This window comes from Schistocerca nitens, chromosome 7 (assembly GCF_023898315.1).
Source record: "Schistocerca nitens isolate TAMUIC-IGC-003100 chromosome 7, iqSchNite1.1, whole genome shotgun sequence".
NCBI classification, from domain to species: Eukaryota; Metazoa; Arthropoda; class Insecta; order Orthoptera; family Acrididae; genus Schistocerca; species Schistocerca nitens.
In genome coordinates this window covers 65,935,378-65,959,710 of record NC_064620.1, presented here as the reverse complement: position 1 = coordinate 65,959,710, position 24,333 = coordinate 65,935,378, and the positions used below count along the sequence as shown (strand labels likewise).

The 24,333-nt window shown below is 38.3% G+C and overlaps 1 protein-coding gene across 3 annotated transcripts in view; it reads left to right on the top strand.

Annotated features, from left to right (window-relative positions):
* Positions 1-24,333, top strand: part of LOC126194894 (F-box only protein 22-like) — a 213,153-nt gene that overhangs the window by 1,182 nt on the left and 187,638 nt on the right. The window contains exon 1 of one of the 3 annotated variants that reach the window (XM_049933245.1): positions 14,757-14,902. The exons of 1 other annotated variant lie outside the window; for it this stretch is intronic. The gene's annotated coding sequence lies outside the window, so the exon portion shown is untranslated. Of the gene's footprint in view, positions 1-14,756; positions 14,903-14,978; positions 15,001-24,333 lie in introns of those variants that run through there. One more of the 3 variants, XM_049933247.1, reaches the window with a different exon arrangement.

Sequence of the window (24,333 nt, the reverse complement as noted above, 5' to 3'; positions counted from 1 at the left end):
TCCCCTGCCCCCTGAAGTTTCAAGCACCTGGGATTTGGGGTACTTGAACCTAACTTGTCATCCAGCTCTTGTGTGGACGGTTGGTAGTGGCATCAATGCAGTCGTAACTACAGTTGAATGCATGGCTCGTGTTTGGCAGCTGGACAGTGACCCTGCGTACAATGGAGGTCTGCATGGAAGTGTCAGGGCATTGCGTAACTGTGGCTGTCAGCATGATGTCCAAAGGCAGCAACAATGTGACACATACTAGTTTCACTTTCCCAGTAGATACCTTTTTGCATTTGCCATTTTGTAAAATGTCTAACATGCCATTCCCACATCACAACACTTGACAAAATCTGTGCATGGGAGCTGAAGGGCTCAAACTACATGGTACGTAGCATGGCATGGGAGGAGTCCACCAATGCCTTGTGTTCAAAAAACAGGTGTTTGCTGTGGCATGCAGCAATTGATCATTGGATATTTGCGATAAGCTCCCAAATCTGATGTAAGTCATTCCATGTCAAATGACCCAATAATTATAGGACCCACCATTTGAAAATTTCACAAAACGTTGCACATTTGCTTGGACTTATAACATAAGAACTTGTGCAATTTGTTTTTGGTCTCAGACTAAAGCTTTCTATGATTAACTCATAGGAAATGAGTTCCTACATAAAGTCAGATCCAAAAACATTCATAGCAAATATGTGTCACTTACAGGTCTTGGGCATCAGGACAGATGCAGTAAATCATCTGGGTGTGATGGAACAGTAATTTTTTTTCACACTTGGAACAAACTGACATAAAAGAACAAACAAAGGTTCATACATATATTTTAGCTTTTGAAGTAAAATGTACATTGGTAATGAAAATAAAGGTTTTTTTATTTTTTTTTTATTTTTTTTAAATTGGTGACATGTCTTGAAGCAGTCTTCCACACAAAGGCTGGCTCTTCTTCCCAAACAAAAGTATTGTTATTCATGGCATTTCTTTTGTTGTGTGCAAGCACTGCACAACTTTGTAGGCCACATTTTTCCTCGGTGGTGGGGATTGCCTCTAAATAATGAAATCTGTCACCTGACCTGATTTTTCTCTGGGTGCCTCACATCTTTCCCCAACCCATCCCTAAATAAATTTTTCTCTAGAAGGTACAGAGACCCTTCTTCAGTTTGATAGTAGATTTTTGAGAACCACATCATTAGGTGCACAGAGTTCATAAAGTTTTACACCATACTTGTGTTTCTTGTTCTTGACACACTGCCTGAAAAACAGACAGCCGCATCACAAAACCATTGATTTGTCAATGCAGAAATTCTTGTTTGGGACGTAATTATTGCTCAAGATTCTACTGAACTGGTCCAAAATTGGTCTAATTTTGTAAAGTCAGTCATTGGATTGCAATGAGTTGTCTGAGAAGTGTAGATATCTCAGTATCAGCTGAAATCTGTTTCTACTCATACCAGATTTCCAGAATGTTGTATTGTAAAACGAACTTGGACTCCTGTACTCCCACATTTTTCTGCTTAGATTAGATTAGATTTACTTTCATTCCAATTGATCCGTAGTGAGGAGGTCCTCCAGGATGTGGAACATATCAGAAAAACAACAATACACGACAAATATTTACAACTAAAACTTTAATGAACACTAAGAGTCATTTTACAAATACTAATGCACTGAATTTAAAATAAAAAAGTTTTTTATTTATTTATAAGGTAATAAACATGTAATACAACTACTGTAATACTTATTTACAATGAACACATTACTGCACTGAAATGGTGCAGAAGTTAGATTATACTTACACATACACACACACACACACACACACACACACACACAAAAGCTCACATACTAATTTGGTTGTTCACATAATGACATTAGGCTCAACTTGGTGATAAGCTGGTTGACACCCTGGTGGTGGAAAGGAGGAGGGGAGGAGAGGTGGTGGCATTAAGTTTCTGCCTACCAGACTTTGTGCCAATGTCCTGGTTTAAGAACCAAACCTTTCCACAGATTCTCATGAAGTGAGGGCATGTAACACTGCTGATGGTGATCCATACATTGGCGCGGCAGCCCCCTCGGTGCTATTCACGAGGAGTAGGCTATGTGCCAGCACCGTGGGTTTCACCCTCTTCCTTCTCTCATCATCATCATCATCATCATCATCATCATCATCATTATCATCATACAACACAAATGTTACACACACACACACACACACATGTAGTATTATACATATTATAATGGATCATGTTGCAAATAAATAAAAATAATGACATTAGGAACACTTTAATAAAAAAAATAATAAAAAAAAAGGTCAGCAAGCTCATTGACACCAAAATTTTGTACGTCTAATTTCAAACCCACATCTTCATTCAACACAAATACTAGTGGATCTTGAGCAATGTCACTCCACTCGTCACTGTTATTAATAGTGCCTGCTATTGGACCAACCTGCTCATCTTCTTTATACCATTCATTGTTTTCTGCATCTGAATCCTCACTTGAATGCTCAAAAACAGATGGTTCACAGATACTTCCACCATCCAAGAATTTATCCATGAACTCATATCATTGCAATTTGTTCATGTTAGCTAGCTGTTCAAGTTCTATGTCACTCAATTTCCTCTTATTACTTGCCACAATAAACATCAGTGAACTACCAACAACCAAGACTGAACTACTGACACAGTTACAACAAAGATGTGGATCATATTGTCAAACATGCATCAAAATATACAAGCTGGTGACTGATTGTTGATGAGTAAGCTCATAGTCAGTGACATAACTGAGCTTTCTAGTCTGCACGCCAACTACGAGATAACTCGCAGCTTCCATTTTTGGCCAAGAAAAAAATTGTTTTGTTTTGATGATACAGATGAATTACAAGTGAGATGATGAATCAAACTGCATGAACCACTTAACAAGGCTTCTGGAAGCAATTTACACGTTTTTGCTATGGCAATCAACATGTTAAAATGTCATGGGATTTATACCACAGTAAAGCTCTTCAAAAATTTTTGGTGCTGAGTGAAGACCAACAAGATTTAATATTGCTGTGGTACAATATAAACTTTCCAGAAGATCAAGGAAGAACTACTGTACATGGATGTTACAGATATTATTACTTAAAAGTTTTTGAAATCCATAAAGAAGTTGTAATCCTTTCAAAATATACACAGAGACAGTTAAAAATATCCATGATGTCAGAAAGCTTGGCTGTGCCTAAAAAATTAAGTGCTTGGAGAATCTATTTAAAACAGACAAAAAATCTGTTTACATCATGTAATAAGGTTTGTGAAAAAAACACTGAAATCAGTGATGGAAATGAAAGTGATGCAGGTGACCTGGAGGTGATAAGAGTCCAGTAATAAAAAGTCAAAGTATTGAGAATGCAAATAAAATTTTGGGTGATTTGGTGTGGTCGCCCTTAAAACTTCACTATATTCCAAATCACAGCATGGCCTCATATGGCAAATGAAAACTAGAAAAAGTGAAGCAAGTTTTGGAAGAAAACGTGTATCAGGTACTAGTTTACATGGTTGAAGTTTATGACAGCAGGAAGCATGAAATGGATGACGAAACTGTTAAGAAAGCTGAAGGTTTGCTTCCATGATATTATTAATGAAAGTAAAAATGGCTAGAGTAAGGAGATCTGAAAGAACTCAAGTTTCAACTTTAGATTCACCCATTTGGTCCAAATAAAAAATAATGTCAGATTTCAATGTTAGTGACTACGTAGTTTGACAGACCAGGAAACTGAAACCAGAATTGCTTTTTTATAAATTCCTAAAAGAAAGGAGATAAAATGACCACTCATGAACTTGTAAAATTTGTCACTGACTGTTACCAAAATGATGGACATACTCGAATGTTACCACAAGTAAAAGATGAAGTTAGCATTCAGAAGAATGTGTATGTGCAAAAAAGACTTAGCATCTGCAACCTAGGGGGATTATAGTCTTGTTTTAAATGGAAGAATGCAAACACAGACTTCCCCCTCCCCCCCCCTCCCCCCACCCGTGACCAGAGTAGTTTTGTTTTAGCTGATACTCCAGTCCAGGTTCGCATTTGGTGTGTGCCTTTGGCATCCACCAAAATGTAAAACTGCTTTTGGATTGTGAACACATTGAAGAAACATACATTAAATTTCTTTTTTGTAGCTTGGAAAACTATGATTGCATGCTTAATCACTGTCATAATTATCTCAGTGGTGTCAAACTGTCAGAATTTTTGATAGAAAAATTAGCTTACAAAGATGCTGATGATGGAACTGAATACACCCTGTGGATAAACACAGACCATCAGATAGAAATGGTAAAGCAGTCTGCAATTGTTGATGAATACTCTGGCTTCTTGGTAATGGAATTACAGGCAATTAAACTGCACTCATTTTTATCTAGGTCTCAGGCAAGATCTTCGGAAAATTTGAAAGAAACCCTAACCCCAGAAAAAGCAGTCCAATTAATTGGATGAAAAATGCAGTTTTGCAATTCAGAATGAAATTCAGAGTTATCAGTGGATAAGAAGCAGCTGTACAGTCAATCCTGTTTTTGTTTATGTGATAAATGAAGAAAATAGATAGGTAATAGTAAATCACTGCTTTATAGGAGATGATTTGGAGCATGATGAAGGATTTGTAAATTCTGCTCAGAAAGAAATGGTTAAGTGGTTGGCTGAACACTGCCCATGTGTCAAGAAACTGCATTATTTCACTGATGGATGCACTACTCAATGGAAAAATATAAAAAGCTTTAAAAACTTGTGTGCACATAAAAATGATTTTTCTATTGGCACTAAACATTTCTTTCGTGGTACTACATGATAAATCTGTGTGCAGTGGATTGGGAGGAACTGTAAAAGATGTACTGACAAAAGCCAGTCTTCAAGTAGAGGATGACGTACAAATAACAACAGCATCTGGTGTCTGCAATTTCTGCAAGGCTAATATTGACAAATGTTTTTCTACTTCTCAGAGAAAATCACTGTAGATTTCCTACACAAGAAGAAATTTCTGACAACCTGCACAACACCTGGCACCAGGAATATTCACGATTACAAACCACTTTCGTATAATTCATTATAAATTAGAAGGGCAACTTGTTCTGAAATGCCTACCTTGATTTTCTCATTCAATGAAAATGCTTTCCAATGGAGGTGCACCCATCCTCAATAAAACATTTTTGTAGCAGCTGTGTATAATGACAGGTGGTAATTGGCCTTTGCCAAGAATGTATGTGATGAGAAGGAGATACTGGAGTACTTTTTCTCCAACCACATGGACCAGCAGTGTCATTTGTTTGGTCTGAGAAAAAAAGACTCTTGTTTTGTGGCTTCGAAAACACTTTTATGCACAGTTGGTGTACCTGAATCAAGAAGATTAGAAATAATGTATTACTTTAATGAAAATGATACAAACTTAACAAAATCCAATTCTTCATAATAGATTAGAAACAGGCACAATATTAAAACTTTCACTTGTGTATTCCAAGGATCTTCACTGCTAAACATTTACATTTTAAACATTTGTCTACGCAAAATGATTGTTATTTAAATATGCTCATTTGATATCCCTAAATATAGTTAATATTCCATTAAAAATTATAATACATGGTTCTGTGCTTTTATTATTTTAACACAACACGAAACACATGTACTAAAGCTTATCAGCTTAAATGACTTTTTAAACAATGATATGAAAATCCCGTGTCAATCACAGCTCATGCTGTTTATTTTTTGTTTGTAATCATGTCACATTTGAGTGTAAATTTAAAAAATTGGCTGGTAACAGCTCTGTTTGAAAGAATTTTGCATATTTAAGGAATTATTCTTAGGGCAATAACAATTTAAATTGATTTTTTATATTCCCAGAAGTTGTGCAGAGTTATTAATTTTTTTCCCATAAAGATGCACCCTATTTAGGTTTCTGGAAAAGGGTGACAGTGATGTGTTCAGAATAAACTAAGTTCCATTTTTTCCCTAAGTAATGCAATCGAAATGGACAGTTCCAGCCATGCAGTTTTTATGTATGCTTTTTCAAAACTTTACAAGTTTTTACGTCAAAGCTATATAAAGTATGTGGAAGAAATATTACACCAGTTATTACCATGGGAAAAGAAATACATAAAAAAAGTTTCATGTAAATCTGAGGCTGCGGGTGTCTGTCCTGGATGAAAGTACTTAGAATGGCCCTTTTTTCCTCACAGTAAAAGTGACACAAATCAATATTTTTTGTTATTTTCTTTATAGCTTTAGTATATATAAAATTGTCTCTGTGTTAACTATATACCATGCTTAACTTCTGAAAAAAATTCCAAATCAAAAGCTTTATAAAGTTCTGAGTTATGAGTATTTCTCTAAATAAGCACCATATTGAATGGCTATTTTCGCGGAGATAAATTAGCAGAACATCACTACATTGAAAATTCAATATAGAAACAAGTTTTAGTCTGAGACTAAACAAAATTGCAGAAGTTCTTATGTCCTAGGTAGAAGTAAATGTTTGAAATTTCATGAAAATCTGATCCAGCAGGTGACATGAACTGGGTAATTTGACATGGAATGACCCTCTACCCACAGTGATAGTTCCGCCTGGTCTGGCAGTGGTGCAGGAATGAGGTAGACTGCCAGAATCCTCAATGGACCCCCATAAACCACATCAGGTATCAATTCGCTGATGCATTTTTAAGCCATCCTTAGTCCTAAACGGATTACAGGAAGCATCTCAGCACATTCTCTTGATCACATATGAGGGTGGCCTTTAAAGTTTTATCCACCTATCAACCATTATGTTGCTAGCAAGATGATAATTTGAATTGTGGTGGCATTGGAAGCTGCTGAGTTTAGACAGTTTGATGAAAAGATTGGACACAAATTGCTGACCCTGGTCTGCTGTAATGTGTAGAGGACAGCTGAATTGCAGTAATCACTTTGTGATCAAAATGTTTGTAATTGTTTTGGTGGATATTTCTGTGACTGCTATAGCCTCTGGCCATATTGTACATATGTCAACTGCCATCAACAGGTGCTACATAACCTTCTGACGTGGCAGAGGACCAGTGAGGTCGATGTGTCTATGACCAAACCTCCCTAAAGAACCACAGAAATGGCAAATATCTCAGTCAATATAGTTTCCCACCTTGCTGCACTGGCAATGAAGCCAGCCCACTTCCGGTATTGATGGCCACGTGAAATGGTCAGTTAATAATTTACTTGTGACATTATGCCCCTGTGTATGCTGGGCTGTGGACACTGCCAAATGCCACTGTGCGTAACTGTGATTAAAAGTAGGGTTTAGCTTATGTTGTGAGACATCGCACTATATTTTGGAACTGTTACCTGTCAACTCATTTTGTTTAGTAAAATTGTTGATGATCACTTGGGACAGCCATGGTCAGCTGGTTGTAGTACAAAACGATGACTAAACAGCAAATGGGAGATAAGTAGTCAGCAACTATGTGCTTTTAATATGCCATATGTCCATGGCAGATTGACTGATAAATCTGAGTCTAAGAATTGTCGAGGGGAACACCTATCACTGGCATTTTGAAAGGGTGACATAATTGGTTTGTGGTCTGTGTAGATCATCACTGGCTGGGCTTTGATTTAAGGGCGAAAATGCCTCACACCCTCATATATCGCGAATAGCTCTCTATTGTAAGCACTCCATTTCATCCACAGCTGTAATTTTTTTACTTAAAAAAGAAACCTTGATGGCTGCCAATGACTGCTGACTCTTTGGTGCAGATGGTACAGTATGGGCAAGAGCACTGTCTCCATGACGCTCACTGCGGATTACAGAAAGCTGTATCCATTTCCTGGGTCCAGCTGAGTACTGATTTGCTCTTGGTGTTATGACTGGCAGGTGCATTTGTTAGAGGTGCTTGAATTGAAGCTATTGCCAGAAGGTGACAGCAATAATAATTCACCATGCCAAGAAATTTTTATTTATTTATTTATTTATCCATCTTTAAGCATTTACATGCCATCGATGTCATCATGAGTAATGTACAATTTACATATTAAGAAATATAACTATTGTGAGGTATCCCACAAAACTAAAGTATACATTTTAAAAGAACATACATAATACAGAAATACATTTGATACATAAAGATGTTCCACATAACTAAATTGTGCATTTAAAAGAATGTGCATAATAAAAGAATACATTTCATACATAAGGATTTCTCCACATGTTTAACAGTTAAATGTGGAACTACAGAGACAAAAAAAAAAAAGCTTAGGAAGACGTACAAACAGAGTTGCAAGTTGTTACGTAAGTCAGGTCTATTTTTGAAGAGTTTTCAAATTCTTTAACACTGTAAAAAGCTTTGTCTTTCAGCCATTTTTTAGTCTTACTTTTAAATATATTAAGAGAGACACAATGTGCCTGCACAGGTAATGTGTTGAAAAGCCTTATTCCTATGTATTCATAACTGTCTTGTGTTTTCTTGAGTCGAGTTGTTGGTATGTCTATCTTAAATGTTTGACGAGTGTTATGATTATGAACGGACAGCATAAGGTTGTAACTGTTAAAGTTTTCTTTCTTGTACAAAAGGCAGCTGTATATAAAAAGACAAGGGACTGTCATTATCTGTAATTCTTTGAAGTATGACCTACATGATATGTTATTTTTGGTAATCCCAGAGATGCTCCTGATGGCTTTCTTCTGCCAAATAAAAATTTTCCTAGACCATGGAGAATTACCCCATAGAAGAATACCATAGCTAATATGGCAATGAAAGAATGCATAATAGGAATTAATCAGCAGGCTTTCAGAAACACAGGTGCGTAATTTTTTCAGTAAATAGATAACCCGCGAAAGCTTTCGAGATACGTTGTCTATGTGACTCTGCCAGGTTAATTTTGTATCTAAGTATATGCCAAGAAGTTTGGTAGAAGTGTACTCAATATCAGCATTGGATAAGCTGAAGGATATAGTTACAGTCTTTTCATAGTTAATAGCTAACTCATTGGCTTCGAACCACATATTGGATAATCTGAGAAAATCTTTACTTTGCTCCTTTAGTTTATTTATGTCCTTCCCTGAATTGATGAAAGTTGTATCATCTGGGTAAAACACAGATTTGCATGGCATATTGCTGAGCAGGTCATTTATAAATATTATAAACAGTAATGGCCCAAGCACTGATGCTTGGGGTACACCTCTAGTGACATTCAGTAACTGTGACTTTTGACCGTTGTAGCTTACAGTTTGCTTTCTGTTACTGAGATATGATTTAATGAGGGAGAGTTCTAGATCCCTAATGCCATAACACCATAGTTTTTCCAGCAGTATTGTGTGGTTTACAGAATCCAATGCTTTGCTTAAGTCCACTAGTGTGGCTTCAGCAGATAATTTGGATTCAAAAGAAGATTGCACAATAGAAACAATATTTTCAACAGCATTAATTGTTGATAACTGTGCCCTAAAACCATATTGAGACTTAGTCAATACATTGTTTTTTGACAAATGCATGTTAATTTGCTTTTGTATACAATATTCGATTATTTTTGAAAAAATAGGTATCAGAGAGATTGGACAATAGTTATTAGTGCAGTTTTTATCACCATTTTTGTGTAATGGAATTGCTACTGTCTTCTTTAGACATTCTGGAAAAATACCACTGTCAAATATCCAGTTTATGAGTTTGCAGAGAGGGAATGATATCAAGTCGATTATTTTTTAATCACAAAATTTGAGAGGCCATAAATATCTTCTGATCTGGAGTCACTTAACTTTGCCACTGATTTAACTACATCACTTATTTCCACATGTCCCCAATTACAGGTTGGCACAGTATCAGCAAAGTTTTGTAAAAACTGGTTTATATTAGTAGATTGTGAATTTGATTCTGAACTCTTCTTATGAGGAGATGAGGGATTAGGGTTTGCTGCATTGATAAAAGAAGAGGTTAAATTCATCTGGGGTGACATTAACATCAGTTGTAACATTTGCACTATGACTACCTGTACCTAATTCTGCTTTAATGACCCTCCACGCATCCTTATACTTATTATTGGAGTTTTTAATGAAGATATCATTTGCTCGACATTTTGCTAATCTGATTTGTGATCTATAGTGTCTCTCGAGGCTAACATACGTTGCATTGTCAACACTACCATTTTTTACCTTATCATAGCACATCAAAACCATTAATCTTAGCTTCTGTAAATACGGTGTGTACCACCTATGTGGAGTAGTTCTACCATGCTTTCTTGCCATAGTTTTGTTTCGTTTGGGAACCATTGGACAGGAGACATTGAAAATTTCAGATAGAGTACTAACAAACCTGCTACAAGCCGCCTCAACATTGTTGGAAGCATATATTATATTATTCCAGTTTAGTGCCTTCAGCTTATCCCTGAAGCTATTTATGCCTTTATCATTTAATAACCTGACATACCGGGTTGGTTCACAATCCCCCATTGTTTCATTGTTAGTTTTACCCATATACCTTTATGATCTGTCAGATGGTTGACATTAAGGAGTCCCAATTCAAAATCATCTTTATGTATATTTGTGATAAAACTGTCGAGACAAGAAAGTTGTCTTGTGGGAATATAATTTGCACAGAAGAGATTATGGGATCTTAGCATGTTAAGCAAATTTGTATTTTGTGTGTTTTTTTCCTCACATCAAAATTTAAATCTCCTAAAATTACTGTCTTGTGTTTGGTATATTTTTCTGTACGGTGAATAAGTTTATCTAAACACTCTACAAATTGATCGGCATCACTATCCAGAGAATGGTATATTGAAATAACTGTGAGTTTTAATGTTGGTAATAGCATGACAGCAGATTCAAGAATGCCTTTAACACATATGTCCCTAACATCAAGCACAGTATATCTTAACCCTAGGTTGTCACTTATATATATTGAGGAACCCCCATAACCTTCATTGGGTCTGCAGTAACTTGTAACTAAATTAAAACATGGTGGCACACACAGTTATATCTCTTCTTCTCTTAACCAGTGTTCATTAATACATAATACTATTCTATTGTTTCCATTCAATACAACACCCAGTTCATCAGCTTTATATTTCAGAGATCTAATATTTATGTGCATCAATAATATTGATTTTTCACAGCAAGAGGGAAGATTCGTGGTGTCTTGGGCCCAACTGGATGCAAAAGTTGGCTTCAGCATGTCGCATAAAGTGGATGCTTCTTCTGGTACGAGGCTGCTTGTACATCGATTGTCAGAATCGCAATTGTGTCTACTGATTACAAACACTGCCATCAGCTGAGACCCTATGGCTGAGGAAGGGTACCTCAATTCTGACACTGCTGCATTTGTCTTCATTTAGCACAATTCTGTGGCTATACAGTCATTTCAATTCAGTCTCTTTACCCATTCCCTTGCAATATACCCTATAGGTATGTAGTCAATTCATAGCCAGGGCTAGTTGCACTAAAATGTCTTATAATTAAGTTTTTTACAAACTTATGTATAAATACAGTTATCATACATCAGTGTATACAAATGATTTTACTTTTTCGTATTCTGAAATTCTTTAATGTTATGAAAGCTATGTGTTATTAAAAACTGTTTCAGCTCTAATTTTAATTTATGGAATTCTTTAATTTTCTTAATTGAAAGAGGGTTCACAATCTACATCTTTTTGGTAAAGGGCTTTTATGTGTATGTCTCTGTGAAAGCCATCTCTGGTTCCTGTTTTGTAGTTATGAGCTTGATTGTTCAATGTTGAAAACTCCCAATGAGTGAGTTTCGAGAAAGCACACACATTCATAGGGAGTGTCATTATTTTAAGTATTTCCCTGCATGGCACTCTATGGGCAACTCCCTGTCATTATCCTGATGGCCCTTTTTTTAAGTTTGGAAGTTTGTTTTGCCATTTCTATATTTCCCCAGGCCATCACAAGATATCTGCACAAGCTGTTCATATAGGCACAACAATCATTCAATGCTGCAACAGTTGTGGAGCATTCTTAGCACAACACAGCATTTACTTAGTTTTTTAATTCAAAACTTCAACTTGGTTCTCCCACCTAAAGTGCTCATCCATCCATATGCCTAGAAATTTTGTGTATGGAGCTTGTGTGATAGCGTAGTTCTCTGACTCAGCTGTTACACTGATTCCAGCTTTACTTCTACTATTACTGAAATCCATCCATACTGTTTTTTTCTCATTTATGACCAATATGTTAAAACCATTTATGTGACTAATTTATTGTTTTGGAGACATTCTGCTGTAGAGTATCATCACTGCATCCTTTTATAAAAATACTTGTGCCACTGGCAAACATCACGGTACCTGCGGCCATCCAATGGTTTCACAAATCATTTTTATATAGCAGGAATTACAGATCGTGAGGCACACCACCGCTAATTCTTCTGTACTGAAAGATATTCCTTGCCTTCATGATACATTATTTTATACTCTGTTAACTGTCAAAGAGATATCACTATAACCATTTGAAGGCTAGTCCCCAGACCCCATAACAACCTAGTCTCATAAGCGGTAGGTCATGAATATTTAGATGAAATGATTTTGATAAATCTAAGAATATTCATTCATATCCAAGACATGGATAATTTCATGTGCTGAAAGATGGCTGGTTCTGTTGATCTGTTCTCCTAACCCCATTTGAACATTGGTTTATTTTTTGTTTATTTATTTTTTACTCCTTCGATCCAAATGTGATAAACTCACAAGGATATAGTGTGTGTCAGTAAACAATCAATACAAAGGTAGTAGTAAAGTAGTCAATCAGACAAAAGTAATACTACATGTTTGCTATACACATATATGGTAAGTGACAGATTACATCAAACATTATACATAGAAAGCGAAAACAAATTAAAAACCAGTGAAAATGACTATGAATGTTACATGGCTTTGGTACCTACATCATTGCCCAAACTTAAAACTATGGTGTATCACACTCAAAATATCTGGTCCACAGACCTAGGTGGTTTTTTCATTGTGGCTAAAATACTCTTCTAAACTGTAAAATGACATTTCCAGTAGAAATTGCTTCAGATGCTCCCTAAAGGAGAAATGGTTATCAAATTGCTTTTGCACCAGAGAACTGCACACCCTTTTGCACCATGGTCAGGTTTTTACATTCATTGAGAAAATCATGCTTTCTCCTGGTATCATATCCCTGGTATTCACTATTTCTTTTATGAAACTCAGTATTTTTGCTGATGAACCCCATAAGAGAAAATATGTACTGGGATGTGACAGTAAGAATTTTTAGTTTCCGGAAAAGGTTTCTATAACTACATCTGGAGTCTCATTATTCTTATAACACGCTTCTGGTCCAAGAGTATTTTCTTCGCTAGTGTTTGATTTCCCCAAAATATAATACCATATGTTATAAGAGAATGGAAATATCCATAATATGCTACTTTCATTGTGTGTATGTTTCTGCTCTCGGAGAGAACACATAGGACAAAAATCGATGAGCTGAGTTTCTTCTTTAGATTTATTATGTGATGAGACCAGTTTACTCTGGAGTCAATTAAAACCCCTAAAAACTTTGTTGATTTAACTCTTTCTATTGACTCTGTTCCACATTCCACAGTTAATTTCTCCTCCATTTTAGCGGTTGCAGTGAACTGAATATAATCAGTCTTTTTAAAATTCAATGAGAGTCCATTGAAGCTAAACCATTCCACTAAATCAGCAAGAACATTCTTAACAGATCCTTGAAGATCTTCACAGATACGACCATCAATCACAATGTTGGTGTTATCTGCAAAAATGGTAAAAAAGCACTGTAACATTGTGGTAGGTCATTTATAAATATGAGGAATAGTAGAGGACCAAGAATGGATCCTTGGGGCACTCCATATTTAATGGTTCTCCATTCAGATGAAATCAGGCCACTATGGATCTCATTGGTAACATCTACTACTACTTTCTGCTTCCTATCTTTGAGATTGGATTCTAACCACTTATTTGCTAAGCCACTTATTCCTAATAGGTCTGCTGTTTGTAATAGGATTTGGTGATTCACAGTGTCAAGTGACAAGTCACAAAATAATCCAATTGTTACCATTTTGTCATTAATTGATTGCAGAACTTTATTTGTGAAAGCATATAATTGCTTGTTCAGTTGACCATCCCTTCCGGAATCCAAATTGACTTTTGCTGAGAATGTTATATTTATTTAGATGCTCCAAAATTCTCGAATACATAAGCTTTTCCAGTATCTTAGAAAAGGCCATTAGAAGGGAAACTGGCCTGTAATTTGTGACTTCGGTTTTGTCACCCTTCTTTTATTCTGAAAATCGGCTAGCCTTTCATACTTTTACTCGTTTAATTACTTAAAAAAAAAGACCTGTCAGTAGTGGCACTGGTCCATAATTAATTACGCCAGATGTATCAGTACCATTCTTTTCCAAAAAGGCTTTATTGTGGATAGCTTCAGTTTTTATGGAAATACCCCTGTCCTGAAAGAATATCTGATAATGCAGATTAGCTGAGAATCTATACTGATAGAAAGAGCTATAATTACCCTGTCTGGAATTCTGTCAATACTACTTTTTTTTTCACTTTATTAATAGCTGAAACGTTGCAAATTTGAGCGACATTTTTGGATCCGAATGGCGTTAACAAGAATTCAAAATGTGTAATCACTGCTGTTTCGGTACATCACGACAAGGTCACAAATTACACAGGCGAAATGAGAAATTTTGTCACCTAATTCTCGTATTTAGAAATACACATAAGAGATTTTCGCGCCATATTTTTTCGTATGTCTTTCTTGTTGTATGTCGACAGGGTGTCTGTATATCGATGGTCAGAGTCGCAACTGTGTCTACCGACTACGGACGCTTGTGTAGCTAGTTGTGTATAAACTGTGGTGTTGTGATCGGACGGAAAGTTACTGTTGCGAAAGCTTGCGTAGTTGATGTTTGCAAGCAGTTACGAATCGGTGAGTTTATTTCTGCTCTAAACATTAGGAAAGTCTAAAATCGTGCAAACCTAAAGTAAAACTAATGAGATTTCTGCTATAGTGTCGAAGAAAAATGTGTAAGAAACTTTTCAATAGGAACATATATAACCCTCATCGCCTTTGTAAAGCGTGTATTGATTACTATGACAGTTGCCGTGAGCAGCACAGCTTTTTAGCCGAAGGCTTTCTCTACTATACGGCTTTGCAAGTTTAGCGACCTAAGTTGTAGCATTGATTCGAAATTCATAAAATAAAGCGTGTGACTCTTGATAAACTATCACCCGCATAGAAAGTATCGTTTTAGAAACCCATCAGTATAAATGTAGTAGTAGCAGTAGTAGTAGTAGTAGTGCTTGTTTACTTTATTGGGCATAAATGGAGTTTTCTGTAACCGAGACCGTATTTTCTAGAGTTTACATTATCCAAACGTGCATAATGTGTGTGTGTTGAGCAGGCATTCACTTTTGTTTTCTTTTCCTCCCCAAATCATCTACTCAAGCTGAAACACCTCAAATTACACTGGCCAGTTCACCCCATCAAGAATGAGCTGGGAGTTTTATATATGAAAGAGAGAGTATTGCCGCTTGGAATGGTGCTAACTTAGTCTTCTGCACAGTGAATTCCTCACTTGCGGAACAGCTGCCACTACCTACAACAAGAGCCATCATCACTGCTTTGACATGCATCTGTCTTTAGCTCTCTACAATTGGAAGGTCTCTAGTGACAGGATGTACTACATTTAATTTAAACCTATAATCAAGTTTTGCTTTAACTGGCCCTGATACCTTATGTATCAATATGTGAGGTTCTTGTCAGTAAATATAAGAATAGCAATCTACTTATTAAAGCAAATACATGAAACATGGGCAATTTGAGTGAAGTGCAGCAAACCAGTGAATATCAAACAACCTAATATAATGCTATCATTCATTTTTATACCATGTCATTACCAAAGAACAATACTATTCAGGGCTAAAACTGGTGAAATTGAGCCCTTAAGAGTATCTTTGGGCAGCTAATTAGGTACTGTCTAATCCAATTTTATATGAATTATAGGTATATGAAGATAACAAACATTCAATTTTAGTTTGTCATTCCTCCCCATTCTTAACTGTTGTTGTTAAGTTATGTACTGCCTTGTGGAGATCTATGTATGCTGTAGTTTTGTGACCACATGAATTGAAGCAATAGTGAAGTAGCCAACCAACCAGTGTGTGTAGTGAAAATTTCATTTATCATGCATTTGACTGATATCTGCTGGATTTGATTAAGAAGCTAGCATTATCAGCAAGATTTATTTCATTTAATAAATATGAAATGACATGTCTTGTGGCTAGGGCCTCCTGTCGGGTAGGCCTGTTACGTGGTGCAACTCTTTTTAATTGATGCCAGTTTGGTGACTTGCGTGTTGATGAGGATGAAATGATGACGAAGACAGCACAATACCAAGTTCCTGAGCAGAGAAAATCTCCAGCCAGGAATTGAATCCAGGCCCCTCGCATGGCACTCTGTTGCGCTGACCACTGAGCTACGGAGATGGACAACGAATATGAAATATCAGCAATGCATAAAACTCATTTTATCTTTAGTGGGTGTTTTGGAATATCCTTGATTGTAGAAAACAAAATTAATAATTAGCAAGGGTGTATGGTGTGTGCAGGGATAAGGGACTAAATGAACATTATGTAATTATTTTTCATGTTTTTAAGTTAACTTGCTGCAAGTATGGACAAACACAAGATAATTGTATGTTAGATATAACCGAGTGAGGTTGTGTGTTTGTCATAGGCCTCAGATCCAGGAGGGGGAGGCACATGCTCTTTATGTCCAACCTAAATTAGGCTTTCCCTGGTTTTCCTAAATCTGTCCAGGAAGTGCTAGGATGGTTCCATCTACAAGGGCTTCTGTGTTCAGTTGTTGATACACATCAATGATGTTTTTCTTTGCGTTAGCTGACAAAGCCTATATCATTGTAAAATAACATCCCAGTTAATAAATTAGCATTACTAATAATGAATAATAGCAACAAATATGTGCATGTTCGTAGTCATTGGTTATTTTACTTATGTACTGAAATAACAAGGTTAGCTACTGTATTTATGAAAAGCATTGCTGACTGAATCTGTTGAGACTGGCTGCTGTCAGTTTTGTTCTGTAACATATTGGTAATATGGCATGTGACATGATATGTGCATAAACAGAAAGAGGACAGAATGCTGGCAATATTTCTTTTGTGTCTATACTAATTTTTGGAATATTGAGTTTTTGGAACATCTACATTATTAGGAAAATGATAGACTGTTACTTACCATAAAAATGATCTTTTGAGTTGCAGAAGGCACAATGGAAACACTGTTACACATTATAGTTTCAGACAAAGCCTTCTTCAGCAAAGAAAATACACACACAATCACACAAGCAAGAAAACCTCATGCACATATGACTGCTACCACTGGCAGCTCTGACTGGAATGCAGCTGTCATGTGAATATCAGTCTGGAGTGGTGCGGGAAAGAGGGAGTGTTAGATGGGTACAAGTGGAGAGAGAGAGAGAAGAGCACTGTATGGTAGGGTGTGCAAGGGCTAGATTGCAACATGATGAGAAGTAGTAATATGTTGGGATAAAGTTAGTTAGATGTATGAGGAATGGGGTAGTGGGTCTGGTGTCTGAAGGACATTGGTAAACATAGTGTTCAGTTGTGGCAAGACCATGGTATGAGGGATGCTGGTGTACAGAGAAGTGGCATCAACAGCGACCAGTAGGGAGCCAGGAGATAAAGGGGTGCAGATGGTGAACAGTCAGTGAAGGAAATTGTTGCTATCTTTGAGGGGAGGTTAGATTACAGGCAATTGGTTGGAGGTGTTGGTCAGTTGTCTCCTGTGAAGGGAATGTGCACAAAGAAATCTGCAGCACAGTCATGGCCACTTGCATGTTACCTTTCTGTGTCATCTGTTTATGGCTCATCTAGAGGAAACCTTCATAGTCTTCCAAAAGTGCAAATCCCGGGTCTGGTTTAGGTTCATTGATGAAATCTTTATGTACTAGGCTTAGGGTGAAGTTAACCTATCCTCATTCCTTCACAACCTTAACATCATCTCTCCCATTCGCTTCACCTCGTGCCCATCAGACCAGTGGGCCAGCTTCCTGGATGTTGGCCTCCTCCTCTGATGGCTGCGTCCACACCTCTGTCCACATTAAACCCATCGGCCACCAATAGTACCTGCATTTAACAGCCGCCATACCATCCACACCATAACATCTCTCCCATACAACCAGACCACATGGGGACTGCATATTTGAAGTGACAAGAACCACCTTTCCCAGTACATTGAAATCTCACCAAGGCCTGCACAGCCAGGCACTATCTCCCACACCTAGTCCGAAAAAAGGTTTCCCGTGCCATTTCTCCACACAACCCCAATCCTCCCAACTGTGCCAAGAGTTGGCTACAAAAGAGTGTCACCTTCATCACCCATTACCACCCCGAATTGGAACAACTGAACCGCATCCTTCATCGGGGCTTTGATTATCTACTGTGATGCCCTGAAATTGGGGACGTCCCAAGATACTTCTCACCCCTCCTAAATTGATGTTCCATTACACACCCAACCTTGCCACAGGGATCATCTCCCTCTGGAAAACACAGATGCAAGACCTGCCCAATCCACTACCCTAGCACTTCGTATTCCAGTCCTATCACAAGCTTACCTTCCCTCATCAAAGTTCAGGTCACCTATGAAAGCAGCTATGTCATATACCAGCTCTGCTGCAACCAATACACAGCTTTTTGTATTGGTATGACTACCAACCAGCTGGCCTCTAGGATGAATGGCCACCACCAAACTGTGGCCAAGAGCATAGCAGACCTCTCTGTGGCACAATATGTAGCAACATAACATTAATTTCAGTGTCTGCTTCAGCACCTGTGGCATCTGCACCCTCCCCTCCACTACCAGATTCCCTGTACTGTGCAGATGGGAGTTGTTATTACAACACTTTCTCTGCTCCTGAATCTATCCCAGCTTCAACCTGTGGTAACACACCTCCACCCAATAGTGTCCACCCCCTCTGTCCTATCCCCTCCTCTCTTTTCGTGCCTCCTGCACCCTCACATCCCACCTTCCCACACTGCACCTGGCAGTCTTGTCAGGCTACCGTCTAGGCCTTGCACGCCCAACCAGACATTGGTTTTCTCTCCCCAAACCTGTACCTGCTATCCCTTCCCCACCCTACTCCAAATTGCCATTCATGTGACGGTTACATTCTAGTAGTAGCAGTCATGTATGCATGAGGTGTGCTTGAATGTGTGAATGAATACAAGTTTTCTTTGGTGAAGAAGGCTTTGACTGAAAGCTATGATGTGTAACAGTGTTTTCGTTCTGCCTGTCTGCAACTCAACAGGTCATTTTTATGGTAAGTAGCAATCTATCATTTTCCTAATATACCTGATATTCCAAGCTGGAGTCTTCATTGTTTAGTTTTTGGACTATGGGTTGTGGTGATAGACTTCAGTGTAGTGTAACCCAATGCCTAGGTTGGGTTGGCAAGTGATGGTTTGGTTACAAAATGGCGAAACCAGTGGATGTGGATACTAAGTCTTATATGCAGTGACATACTGATCTGTTGCGCAACCTAAGACTTAAGTTAGAGAAAATGGTGGCTTAGTTTGTGAGTTGGCAAAGAAGTATTTGAAGCTTCAGTTAAGCCCAGATTTCATTCACATTTTCCTATTGATGATGTTCCTAATATTTTCAGATTTCAAAATGAATCTTTGCATCCTTTCTCAGATGGTTTTGCACAGTAGATACTTTAACATGCCTGGGCTTATTGTGCTGTAATCGTCTAAATATCACCTCTATGTAATATTAGCACCACATTTACAATTTTGTTGTGAACTCTGGCTGTTCTGCATCATTGTTGGTTGGTGATTTTCTACAAATTTAGTGAAGACAACTATGTTTGCTAATGAGTATTGGTATTTTCATCCCATCTGTAGCTACTTCATTGGACACTGTTCTAAAATTTTATGGACATGGAACTAGACTCTGTATGAGGGTGGGTGACTGTATCCCCGGTTCTTCAATATTATTGCATTATACACTGACCAGCCAGAATATTATGACCACCTACCTAATAGCCAGTATGTCCCCCTTTGGCACAGATGACACTGGCGATTCATCACGGCATGGAAGCAGTGGGCCTTGGTAGGCTGCTGGAGGAAGCTGGTACAATATCTGTGCTCACAAGTTGCCTAATTGCGGTAAATTCTGGGGAGAAGGGCGATGATGTCTGACGCCACGTTCAGTCACATCTGAGATAAGTTCGATTGGGTTCAGATCTGGTGAGTTGGGTGGCCAGCATATCAGTTGCAACTTGCCAGTGTGTTCCTCGAACCACTCCATCACACTTCTGGCCTTGTAACATGGCGGGTTATCTTGTTGAAAAATGCCACTGCTATTGGGAAACATGATCATCATGCAGGAGTGTATGTGGTCTGTAACTAGTGTACAATACACTTTGGCCATTATGGTGCCTTGCATGAGTTCCACTGGACCCATGGGCGCCCTTATGAATGTTCTCCAAAGCATAATGGACCGATGCCAGCTTGTTTCTGTCCTGCAGTACAGGTTTCAAGGAGCTGTTCCCCTGGAATATGACAGATCCCACCCTCCCATTGGCATGATGAAGAAGGTACTGGGATTCATGAGACCATGCAATGCTCTTCCACTGTGCCAAAGTCCAGTGCTGATGGTCACATACCCATTTCAGTCATAGTTGCCTATGTTGTGGTGTTAACATTGGCACAAGCACGAGTTGTCGGCTGCGTAGGCCCATCATAATGAGAGGTGGCAGCCCAACTCCACAACATCTGGACATGATTGCGCCTTGGTTTTGCCATGTGTTGAAGACAATCACCATAGCACTTCTCAAACGCACTAGTCATTCAGTTTCCGAAGTGATCATGCTGAGCCTCTTGGCCATCACAATCTGCCCTCAGTCAGACCCAGATAGATTGCACACTTTCCCATTCTACACATGGACAGCACTCTCTCTGATATTAACGTCATTCAATCGGTTGTAGCGATGGGCAGTGTGTACAAAGGGCAGGGACGTAATCAATGCGAGGTTATCACTCGTGCTTACTGGGAATTCCTCATTCATGGGGAACAATTGCAAGCCCCAATCCCTAGTACGGAGGAGGTTCAGCGGGTTACCCCGACCTAGGAAGACCCGCTGATTCCTTCAGTGTAGAGTGCGTGCGGCCCAGAATATCTAAGGGCATCACAGACCTGTTATTGCTCAATCTCGTGCGGCTAAAAGCCGCCTGTCCCTCTAAGAGGAAAAGTAATCGCTGACAACATGAAGGATGTCACGTGACTAGTTAGCAGGCTAGAGTCTCGTTTGTTATCGGAATTAACCAGACAAATCGCTCTGGCAACTGAGAATGGCCGTGCACCATCACCCACCGAATTAAGAAAGAGCTGTCAGTCCTTCCGGTGTCCGGGACTGGTGAGGTTTCCCGTGTTGAGTCAGATTAAGCCGCAGGCTCCTCTCCTGGTGGTGCCCTTCCATCAGTTCCTTTAAGTTTCAACTTTGCAACCATACTTCCCCTGGAACCCAAAAGCTTTGGTTTCCCAGAGGCTGCCTGCTGAGTCATCGGAGGAACTGCGATGGATCGCTGGCTGGCATCATTTATGTTTAGAATTAGGGCAGTATCTGATCACCTTCAAACCTCTCACTTTTGTTCTTGATTAATGAAAACATACTTGGCAAATGCTTTCGCTTCTGTTCGTCTTGCAATGATCCAAGAATTTCACCTCTAACGTCGCAATACGAATGCCTGACTAGCAGTCATTCCTCACCAGGTGACACTGTTATTGCCTGGGCAGGTTTATATCAATCTTAGGTCAATGGTCATAATGTTCTGACTGATCAGGTATGCACTGCCCACATGAGTGAAATTGATTTCAAGTACCATTTAGATATGATATGCAAACTTGATCGCAACAAAATCATACAGTGTACATTGTTAAGAGAAGAATTTTCTTTGCAGTATAGATTTTTGTGTTATAGAATGAGGTCCTGATTGTATCACATAGGAAAGTACTTAAGTATTTTCCTCTTTCACTCTCTCAGTGCATTAAGTGGATGTATATGCACTGATACATCTAAGTAACATGTATCGTCAGGTTTAATCTATTCTTGGTCCAATTGAAGTACCTTTGTCAAATATTGTGTCAGATACTACACACACCTACAATGATAACCATTTTGATAAGAGACCAGGAATGACTTCTCTATGAAAACAGCTCGCAGCAGAACTATAGATATTTTGAACCTCGACGTCAGTTCTTAAAAACCCCATAAATTGCTGCCGCATACTCTAATTTTGATCAAGAGTTAAATAGTACCGTACCCCCCCCCCCCCCCCTGAATTTTTAGTAGTTAAACATACACATCTTGAATGGATACTAGCTTGTGCCATTCTACGGTAGGATCACAAATTAGAAGGGGTAGAGACCATATAAAACAAACTATTGGAGATAAGTGTCAGGATCTTCAGGTTAATGATTATTATCTCTTTAAATTGATTTGTGATAAAGAACTAGGGGAAACACACAAGCTGATAGGACTAAAACTCAAGAAATGAATATGTGCATATTGCTTTTCATCCATGGTTCGCAAGATATCATGTGATAAAAGGGGAAGCTTAGTTTCCCATGAAAAATGCTTTATAAATATGTACTGGTTTGTACACAGAAGGTTTCTGTCTCAAAGAAATTTACGATATTTGAACTTGGAACATGTTCAAGAATTCTGGAGCTAAGGGATGTTAAGGATATTGGTCTGTAATTTTTGGGCCCATTCTTTTATCTTTCTTGTATACAGGAGCCACCTGCGCTTTTTTTCCAGTCACTTGGGAGTTTGGACTTTGCAAGAGATTTGTGATAAATGCGAGCTAAGTAAGGGGCCAGTGCCATACACTGAATTTGAACTCCAACCAGATCTGGTGGCTATTTGTTTTCAACTCTTTCAGTTGCTTCTTTATGCCAGAGATCTCTGTTACTGTGTTCTCCATATAGGAGTCTGTTGACGCTCAAACGAAGGTATGTTTGCTCGGTCCTCCTGTGTGAATAATTTCTGAAACGCAAAATTTAATACTTCAGCTCTCCTTTTGCTATCTTCTATTGCCACATCAGATTGGTCCACAAGTGAGTGGATAGAAGCTGCTTAGTGATTTTACTTAGAACCATAATTTTCATTGGTTCTTGGCAAGCTCTTTTGCTAAGGTATGACGGTGGTGGGTGTAAGCTTTGTGTATTGATCTTTCTAAAGATGCACAAATTTCTACTAATTTCTACCTGTCATCAGTTGTGTATTCTTTTTTGAACTGAGAGTGCAACGGTCTCTGTGTTTCGTCAGCATTTACTGTCCTTAATCCATTTACTCGGCACATACTTATTCAGAGTGTGATTTGCAATCAGTTAACTGTGCTCATAATTCATCTGCGTCTGTCATATTGGAACTAAATGATGGCCATTTGTTTCCAGTAAAATCATTCTCCTAGCCTTCTTGATCAATTTATCAGCCTTAGTAATCATTGTTTTTATAATATCATGATCATTAATCCATGTCTCTATACTGGCACTGTCAACGTCAGACCTGCTTGTAGCTACAGGGTCTGAAATATTTCCATTGCATGCAGACTGCCAAACTAGCTTTTCAATACAGTTTCTGGAAAATGTGTTCAAAACTGCTTCACAGGACTTGTCCGTCTGTACCACCTGCAGTGAATCCTAGACATCCAAATCTGTGCTTGGGAGGTTAAAGTTGTCTCCAACTAATATTGCATGCTCTGGGTATTTCGAGACTACTGAAAATAAGTTACTTTGAATGGTTCTGTAACTGTCACAGTGGAACCGTGTGGCAAGTAGAAACATCTGACAATTAACTTAGTTCCCCTAGGCCTGCTACTTTTTTCTAGGTAACTCTGCAGTTACCCAATTTTCGGATCGATAAACGCAATATTTTTGTCGATTGCAATGAACACTCCCCTCTTACGGGTCTAATCTGTCTTTTTGATGTGTGTTCCATGCCTCACTAAATGTTTTGGAGCTTTCTACTTTGTGTTTCAGCCAACTATCTGCTTTGAGAATAGTTTGAGCATGATAACTTTCCTGGAGGGCAGTAAAATCGGGAAGTTTGTTATGATCACTTTAATTTAATGTTAAAACCTTGTCAGTTGAAGTCTCTTTGCTTGCAGTCTGATTTCACTCTTTGCGTATTGACTGCAAGTGTTTTCTAGATTACCTCTAGCTATTGCTTAGCCTAAATAATCCCCAAGTGCTGAGTAGCTGCTTCCTTTGTGTAGCACATCCATGATCCATTCAGGGGAGTCCTATGATTCC